The sequence below is a fragment of the Chrysochloris asiatica genome, unplaced genomic scaffold, assembly GCF_000296735.1.
Source record: "Chrysochloris asiatica unplaced genomic scaffold, ChrAsi1.0 scaffold00048, whole genome shotgun sequence".
Classification (NCBI taxonomy): Eukaryota; Metazoa; Chordata; class Mammalia; order Afrosoricida; family Chrysochloridae; genus Chrysochloris; species Chrysochloris asiatica.
The window spans coordinates 5,198,180-5,207,647 of NW_006408566.1; positions in this window are offsets into that span (position 1 = coordinate 5,198,180).

Genomic DNA, 9,468 nt, shown 5'->3' on the forward strand with positions numbered 1-9,468 from the left:
TAGGGAGCATTCTGGCTGTACTTCTTTCAACACAGATTGGTTTGTTATTTTGGCAGTCCATTGTATTTTTTTCTTTTATTAATTGTATAGCATTTTATGAGTATCTCATTCTAATATTGATAGAGGGTCAGTGAAATAGTAAAAGAAAACTCTCAACAAGATGAATAGATACAGTGGCTGCAACAACAGGCTCAAACATAGCAAAGATTGCGAGAGTGACACAGGACTGGGCCTCACTTTGCTGTGTTGTACATGGGGTTACTATGACTCAGAATCCACTCAACAGTACCTAACAATGGAAGCAACAACGTGGTTTTTTTTGTTGTTTATCAATTCAACTTTTTATAAGTATATGATTTATTGACAACAATGACGATAATTGGCTGTGCAACCCTACCCCTAATCAAAGCATTTATTCAATCACCATTTTCGTTTTGTTTGTTAAATGCCTTCAAGTCAGTTCTATCTCATAGGAGCCCTGTACAGGGTTTCCAAGGAGTGACTAGTGGGTTTGAACCACTGACATTGTGCTTTAAATATTCTCCTCCAACACCATAAATCAAATGCATCAATTCTTCTATGTTGTTGTTGTTGTTAAGTGCCGTCGAGTCGGTTTCGACCCATAGCGACTCTGAACAGGGTTTCCGAGGCTGTAAATCTTTACAGGAGCAGAAAGCCTCATCTTTCTCCCACAGAGCAGCTGGTAGTTTTGATGGTCTTCCTTATTTACTGTCCAGCTTTCACATGCATATGAGGTTATTGAAAATACCATGACTTGGGTCAAGCTCATCTTAGTCCTCAAACTGACATCTTTGCTCTTCAACACTTTAAAGAGGTCTTATGCAACAGATTTGCCTAATGCAATAAGTCGTTTGATTTCTTGACTGCTGCTTCCATGAGTGTTGATTGTGGATCCAAACAAAATGAAGTCTTTGGTAACTTCAATCTTGTCTCCACTTATTATGATGTTATTTATTGGTCCAGTGGTGAGGATTTTTTTTTCCTTTACAATGAGGTGCAACCCATATCGAAGGTTGTGGTTTTTGATCCTCAAAAGTAAATATTTTAAGTCCTCTTCACTTTCAGCAAGCAAGATTGCTGTACATCATCTGCATATCCCAGGTTGTTAATGAGTCTTTCTCCAATCCTGATGCCACGTTTTTCTTCATATAATTCAGCTTCTCAGATTATTTGCTCAGCATACAGATTGAATAACTATGATGAAAGAATACAACTCTGTCACACACCTTTCCTAATTTTAAACCATTCGGTGTTCCCTTGTTCTATTCAAACAACTGCTTCTTGGTCTGTGTACAGGTTCCTCATGAGCACAATTAAGTGTTCAGAATACTCATTCTGCACATTTCTGTCAATAGTTTGTCATGATCCACACAAGCAAAAGCCTTTGTTTAGTCAATTAAGCACAGATAAACATCTTTCTGATAGTCTCTGCTTGCAGCCAATATCCATCTGACGTCAGCAATGCTATCCCTTAGTCCACATCCTCTTCTGAATCTGACTTAAACCTCTGGAAATTCTTTGTCAATGTATGATTGCAGCCATTGTTGAATTATCTTTAGCAAAAATATGCTTGCATGGGATATTAACGATATCGTTCAATGTTAGTTTCCAGCTCAAAAAGACCCGTAGCTATTACTTGACAGAATTAGAATATAAAGATATGTCAGTGGGATTCCAAATCTCACATCCTTAACCACATGCTACCATTTATTAGCTCTGGTGATTCGATGGGTAAATCACTCAGCTGCTAACCAGCAGTCTTTCTAAGTGAAGAAGATGCGGCAGCCTGTTTCTATAAAGATCTACAGACTTGAAAACCCTAGGAAGCAGTTCTAGTCTGCCCTACATTGTGCTATGTGCTCCAGGAATCAATGAAATACAAATTGAAATGTTTTAACAAACTGATGCATCACTGGAGGTGCTCACTCCTTTATATCCAAAAATTTGGAAGGCAGTTACTTGACCAAAGGATTGGTTGTTGTTGTTATTGTTATTATTGAGTGCCATCGAGTCAATTCCTACCCATAGTGACCCTGTATAGGGTATCCAAAGAGCAGCTGATAAGCTTGAACTGCCAACCTTGCAGTTCAAATGGCTTTGCAGTCTGGCGCATTAACCCACAGTGCCATACCAGGTAGAGATCCATATTTATGCCCATTCCAAAGAAAGGTAAACCAAAGGAATGAGGAAATAATTGAATAATGTCATTAATTTTGCTGAAGTTAATTCAAAAACATTTGCAATAATACATCAACAGAGTTCTGCCAGACATTCAAGCCATATTCAAATGAAAAGGTGGAATAAGGGATATCATTGCTGATGTCTAATGAATTTTGTTTGAAAGCAGAGAATACCAGAAAGATGTTTACTTGTGCTTTATTGACTGTGTGAATCATAACAAACAATGGATATCATTGAGAAGAACTGGAGTCCCAGAACACTTAATCATGCTCATGAGGAATCTTTACTAGACCAAGAGGCGGTCATTAGAACAGAACAAGGAGATACTGAATGGTAGTATCAGGGTTGTATTTTTTCACCATACTTATTCAATCTATTTGCTGAGCAATTAATTTGAGAAACTGGATTTTGTGAAGAAGAACATGACTTCAGGGTTGGAGGAAGGCTCAGTAACAACCTGTGATATACAAATGACACAACCTTGTTTGTTGGAACAAGGAGGGCTTAAAATACTTACTGATGAAGATCAAAGACTATATAGCCTTCAATATTGATTGCATCTCAATGTAAAGAAAACAAAAATCCTCACAACTGGAATAATAGATAACATTATGATAAATGGAGAAAAAAATTGAAGATTGAAGTTGTCAAAGACTTCATTTTGCTTGGATCCACAATCATTGCTTATGGAAGCAGCCATCAAGAAACCAAAAGATATATTGCATTAGGCAAATCTTCTATAAAAGCAACCTTTAAAGTGTTAAAGAGCAAAGAAATCAGTTTGAGGACTAAGGTGCTCTTGACCATGGTATTTTCAGTTGCCACATATGCATATGGAAGTTGGACAATGAATAAGGAAGACTGTAGAATAATTGATTCATTTGAATTATGGTGTTGGTAAAGAATATTAAAATTACAATGGATTTCCAAAAGAACAAATTTGTTTCAGAGAAAGTACAGCCAGAATGTTCCTTAGAAGAGAGGATGGTGAGACTTCATATCTCGAAATTTCGATATATTATCAAGAAGAACTAGTCTCTGGTGAAGGACATCATGTTTGATAAAGTGGTGTGTCAAAGACAAAGAAGAAGAACCTTAATGAGATGGACTGACACAGTGGAAGCAACAGGGAACTCAAACAACAGTTTTAAGAATGGAACAGTGTTTTGCTCTGCTATGCATCTGAAGGTTGGCCCAGGATCGAACATTGTTTCGTTCTGCTGTGCATGGAGTCGCTATGAGTCGGTTCCGACTCGATGGCACCTGACAACAACAACAATGCATCTGAATAGGCTCAATGCCACCACCAGCAGCAGCAGAATAACTGTAGTTCATGTTGCAGCAGGTTGTAATGACACACAGGTTTTAAAGTCAGGTTGGGCAAGTCACCTAGCTTCTTTTGTCTTCTTTTTGAGTAGGGACTGTATCTCAAATAGATTATTATGGCTATTGGGAGAATATACCTGCACCAGCATTTGACATATAGTAGAACACTGAAAGCACCCTTTGGCTTGCCTTCTAGTGTTCATTATATGGCAACAGTTTTCCAATTTCCATTCCAATTTTCTTTGTTCTTGATTCCTTTATCTAAGTGAAATATTTGTTTTATTTCCATTTTGTCTAACATTTGGGACATCATTGCAACTGCTAAAAGTTCTAGACTTCTCCATCCTCCCCTGCTGCTATGGAAAATTCCAATGAATTTTAACGTGTGGTTGTTGGTAAGTAACATTTGAGTTGGTTCCGACTCACAGCGACCCTGTATAGGTTTTCCAAGGAGCAGCTGGTGGGTTTGAACCTCCACCCTGAGGTTCAAATCAACCTTGCGCTCCAGGAATTTCCTACAATGAAATCCAACATAGATTCCCTTCTATGAGTGAACTGTGCTTTCCCTAATTTTGCACTTAAGATCGTTACTCAGTTTTGTTTGTTAGTGAGAATGGTGTACATGCTGCATGTTACAGACCAGGGCTTGATGTTATTCAAACCATTCTCATTTGAAAAAAACAAAACACAAAAACTACAGAACAATGGGTTTCTCAAATTCACTGTAGAATACCCTTACAATGTCTTTTATCTTCTGAGAGCTTCCTGTATTTGTGAGCTCTTTTCAAATCAACAATTGCAGCCTCAACATCTGGATCCTCCCTACTGCAGGGAACATAAATTAGCTGGTAAGCCAAAATCAAACCTATTGCCGAGGAGTGGAATTCTGACTCATGACGACCCCATAGGGCAGACTAGAACTGTCCCATAGTGTTTCCAAGGCTGTAAACCTTTATGGAAGCAGACTTCCCCAGGAAGCAGGCTGCCTGCCACATCTTTCTCCTGCAGAGCTGCTGTGTTGGAACAGCAGACCTTTCAATTTGCAACTGAGCACTTGACCACTACTCCACAGTTAGCTGGTTGTTGTTGTTAAGTGTTGTCGAGTAAGTTCCCACTCATTGTGACCCTCTGTAGGGTTACCAAGGAATGACTGGTGCAACTGAACAGCCAACCTTATGGTTGAAAGTGCAGTGCTTATATGACAGTGCCATACCAGGACTCCTGTGAATGTTACATAAATGTCACTCCTGTCAATTGTAGTGTACACAGAGGCAGGACATGGGGTGCTTTCATTATCTAGCTGCTGGTCACGATGGAGTGCCTCAGAACTGGTTTTAGCTGACGTCAGATAATGCTTGATGTGCACCAGATTGGCTTGTAGTACCAGTAAAGCTGACCCCTCCCACTTCCCCTACTGCCCCAGAGCTTGCCAGAACGCTGGAGACCATTATGAACTCACAGTTGTCATTTGATCTCCATCTGGCTGCTGTCACTAAAGCTGCCTTTTATCGTTTGCCAAGAGTGTAAAGCTAAAGACATTTCTCTTTCTCACAGATCTCTGCTTCTAGTCCTTACTTTTCTAATTTTCTGGGTCATTCCCAGTAATTCTCCTTCTGTCTGTATCTATGCACCACCATCAGGAAACTAACAAAGGACTCACTGGAATATTTATTCACATGTCTTCTAGGTGAATTGGATTTAGCAATACATTTCTTAGGAATATTTGAGGTGGGCTTTGACTTTGTTGTCTTCAAATATTATGTCCTAAATTTCATGTGGATTGAATTTCTGATATAAATGTAAGAGCTGTGTGTATAATATTCTGCTATGGTAAGTTTAATGGAGATGTAGATCACAATAGTCTAGCCATACAATTATGTGGGTCTCTGTATTGAGTTGAAATCTACAAAAATTAAACAATAAATACAATAGTAACATGCCATAAATTGGATCTTATAGCAGTTTAATAATCAGAAGGGGAAAGTAGAATGGATTCTGAAGTGATGTTTAATGCACTTAATCATTAAAATGTTCTTAGTTAAAGCTGATTGTAAATATGGTGCCAGCTTAAGGATTTACTGTTAGTGATCTTCCAGTTAAGATTTAGCAATCTTCACACCACAGCCTGAAGATCATTCTCAGTCCAAGAAGCTTTTTACGTATGACATTTCATATTCAACATGAGTTGTTGAAACTGATGTTGATGGAATATCATAAACTCTAAAAGTTTTGAAAACCAATTTGGGATCCTGATTTATATTTAGTTTTGCAAATTAACCCTTTAAAATGTAACTTAGAATCTTTTATGTGCATCTTTGGATATTGTTAATAGAAAAAATATTTCAAAGGCATTACAAATACATTCTGTATGAATCCACATTGCACATGAGTTTGTGTATGCAAGCAAAATGATTTGGATGAACCTACAGATCAAAATGTTGACAGTGTTCTTATTTGACTGATGGGATCAGAAATCATGGGGGTTTTTTTGTTTTGTTTTGTTTGTAAAGTCTATCACCAGGCAATGGTGGTTCAATGGTGGAATTTCCAGCTTTTGTGCAAGAGACCTGGGTTTGATTCCCAGGCAGTGCCCCTTCAGTGTAACCATCACCCATCTATATATGGAAGCTTGACTGCTGCTGTGATGCTGAACAAGCTTCAGTGGAACTTCCATACCAGGAAGAAAGGCTTGGAGATCTGCTTCCAAAAATCAGGCATTGTGGAATACCTAAAATGTTGCTAGAACTTGCCCAGTGAAGGAGGCTTCCTGTGGAGCCTTTGCATTGCATTAGACCATAGGTGGAATCCTGATCCCCATTCAGAATCTTCTGAGGTGGGAAATTTCCACTTGAAAGGACAAACAGACCAGCCTTGAGTGGCTAGAAGAACAGAAGATACATCTTGAAAGAAAGACCAGCAGAAAACAAACAAACAAAAAAACAATAATGGCAGTCTGATTGACTACTACAAGAACATGCAAATTCACCTGGGAGCCATCAAGGCAAGCAGTTGAGTCCCCTCAGGGCAAACCCCTTTCCAAGACTGAGACTCAAGGGTAATGCATGAGCAGTCATGTGGTCTTGCTGGTAACCACATTGGTCACTGATAAGGGGAAGTGGGGGGAAAAAAGCAATGAAGTTGTGAACTAAGTCTGACCACATTCAATAGACTCCTGTCAACCCAGGTTGAGACCTGGTTGGTCAGCAGTATGGCAAGACCTGAGGACTCCCGGGCTCATAGACAGGGACACGGCCACAGAGGACTAGAGTGGAGAGTGAAGTGTTCAGCTGTTAGGAAATGAGGGAAGATGCATAAGAACACCCATACTTGCAGATAGTACCCATTTGACCTGGCTTCAATGGCTGGATGATCAGAACTCGACTAGAAGAAGAAAAAATATGAAAAAAAGAGTAGCATTATAATTTGATGAACTTGACCTATAGTTAAAGATGTAGTAGCTCAAATGATGGAACAAATCTTTACAGCAAGGACCATTCCCACCCCCTCGGTACACAGGATTGACAGAGAAGGGCAACTTAGACATTGGCAACCCAAAATGGGGGCTACAGAGGCTAGAAGTAACAGCTTACAAGCTTTCAACAGGGAGCCTAGTTCCAGAAGGTGTTGGGGAAAGTGGTTTCCAACCTGTCTGGATGGGGCTGATGAAAGGAGATGGGGATAAGACTCTCGTGGTTCAATGGTGAATAATTGCTATCAGGACTGTCTGTGAGTGTTGCAAATGTAAAGGTAGAAGCTTTGTAACAAAAGAAGGGAATTGGTTGCATTTGCAGTCCAGGAGTGGAGTTCCCTGGGACTATAAAGGGAGAAGAATAGATTGCAGGACCCTATGCAGAGAAGCAATGACGCCAGAGATGGAGGCAGAGATGATGATGTGGAGAAATGGAGCAGCTGGGGATTCTGGACTCAGTGAGGGAGAGGGGCTGTGTGCTGATAGCCAGGAGGGAGGGGGGCCAGTCTTGTGGGGTGTACCCTTTGGTTGTTTGATGATGCACAGAGGGTATTGTAATCATCGCACTGAAATGAAATACGGTAGGATGAATGTAAAGCTAATGTTCTCCCATGTAAACTATCACTTAATTTACAATAAAAACTTAAAAAGAAAAATCAGCCATTGAAAATCATATTGATCTCAATGGTCTGACCCCACTGGGCATGGGGGTTGCCACGAGTCTGGGACCATGAGTCTGGAGGGTGTCATGGCAGTAGCTGACAACACACAACAAAGTTTTATACAATATTATTGTTGTTGTTAAGTGTAGTCGAGTTGGTTCCTTCTCATAGCCACCCAGTACAAGGCTTCTGAGGAGCAACTGGTGAGTTTGAGCCACTGACCTTGTTGTTCAAACTGACCTTGCAGTCCTGTGCTTATCTTACAGCACCACATCAGAAGTCCATATAATATAACAAACGTGTTATTTTTTAATGTGAAAAATCAATTTTATTGAAGTATCATTTGTATACAAAATGTACATATTTAAAGTGCCAGTTTATTGAGTTTTAACAACTATATGCCAACGTTACCACAACCCAAAAAGGTCCTGTCTAGTCTTTTAATTTTTGAACATTTTATTGTGTTTTATGTGGAAGTTTACATAGTAAATTAATTTCCCATTCAACGGTTTATATACAGTTTATGTTCTCTGCCATTGGTTGCTATCCCCACAATGTGTTAGCACTTTCCCCATTTCACCTTGCCTTCTCCATTTCCATATATTCAGTTTCCCTGCCTCTTCTTACTTGCTCAAATGTTGCCTGTTTGGTATCATATGAGTATAAATGATTATTCTAAGGAGCACATCCACCACTCACCTGTCTGTTTATCATACTGTGGTGGCTTATGTGTTGCTGTGATGCTGCAAGACATACCACTTATATTTTAAAGACCAGCAGGGTCACCCATGATGGACAGATTTCAGCAGAGCTTCCGGACTAAGACAGACTAGAAAGAGGGAGAGGTGGACTACTTCTGATATTTAGTTACTGAAAATCTTATAAATAGCAGTGGAACACTGTCTGAAAGCACCAGGATATTGAAACATTATGAATAACACCAGAATATTGTGAGATATAGTACCGGAATATGAGGCCCTCAGGTTGGAAGGCACTCAAACTATGACTAGGGAAGAGCTGCTTCCTCAAAGTAGAGCTGACTATTGTTGTGAAGTACCTATATTGGGTCACTATGAGTGAGTGTTCTGACTCAGAGTGAACATTTATAGGGTTTCTGAGAAGCGGCTGGTGGATTTGAACCATCAACCTTTCAGCTCAAACTGACCTTGTGGTACAGCATATTATTCTGAAGTGCCATAATGTGAATGCACAAATAGAGTAAAACTTTTAAAACCTTTATTTGCTGATGGGGCACAACTCAAAATGAAGAGAAACTGTTGTAACATCCAGTAATAATCAGAACATGGAATGTACAAAGTGTGAATCTAGAAAAATTGGAAATTGTCAAAAAAGAAGCGGAACATATTAAGATTGATATCCCAGGCATTAATGAGCTGAAATAAACTGGTTTAACCATTTTGAATCTGACAATTATATAGTTTAACTATACTGGGAATGACAAATTGAAGATGAATGACATCACATTCATTATAAAAAAAAAAAAAATTCAAGATCTATCTTGAAGTATAATGCTGTCTGTAATGTATGGTAGCGTAGTGGTTACAAATCGGGCTGCTAACCTCAAGGTCAGCAGTTCAAAACTACCAGCTATTCCACGGGAGAAAGATGAGGCTTTCTGTTCCCATAAAGATTTACAGCCTCAGAAACCCTATGCAGAGTCACTATGAGTCCGAACCAACTCCACCGCACATAACAACCAACCAACCAATATCCGTACACTGGAAAACCAATTAAAACCACAATTATTCAAATTTACACACCAAACACTGAAGCCATTGAAGAAGAAAT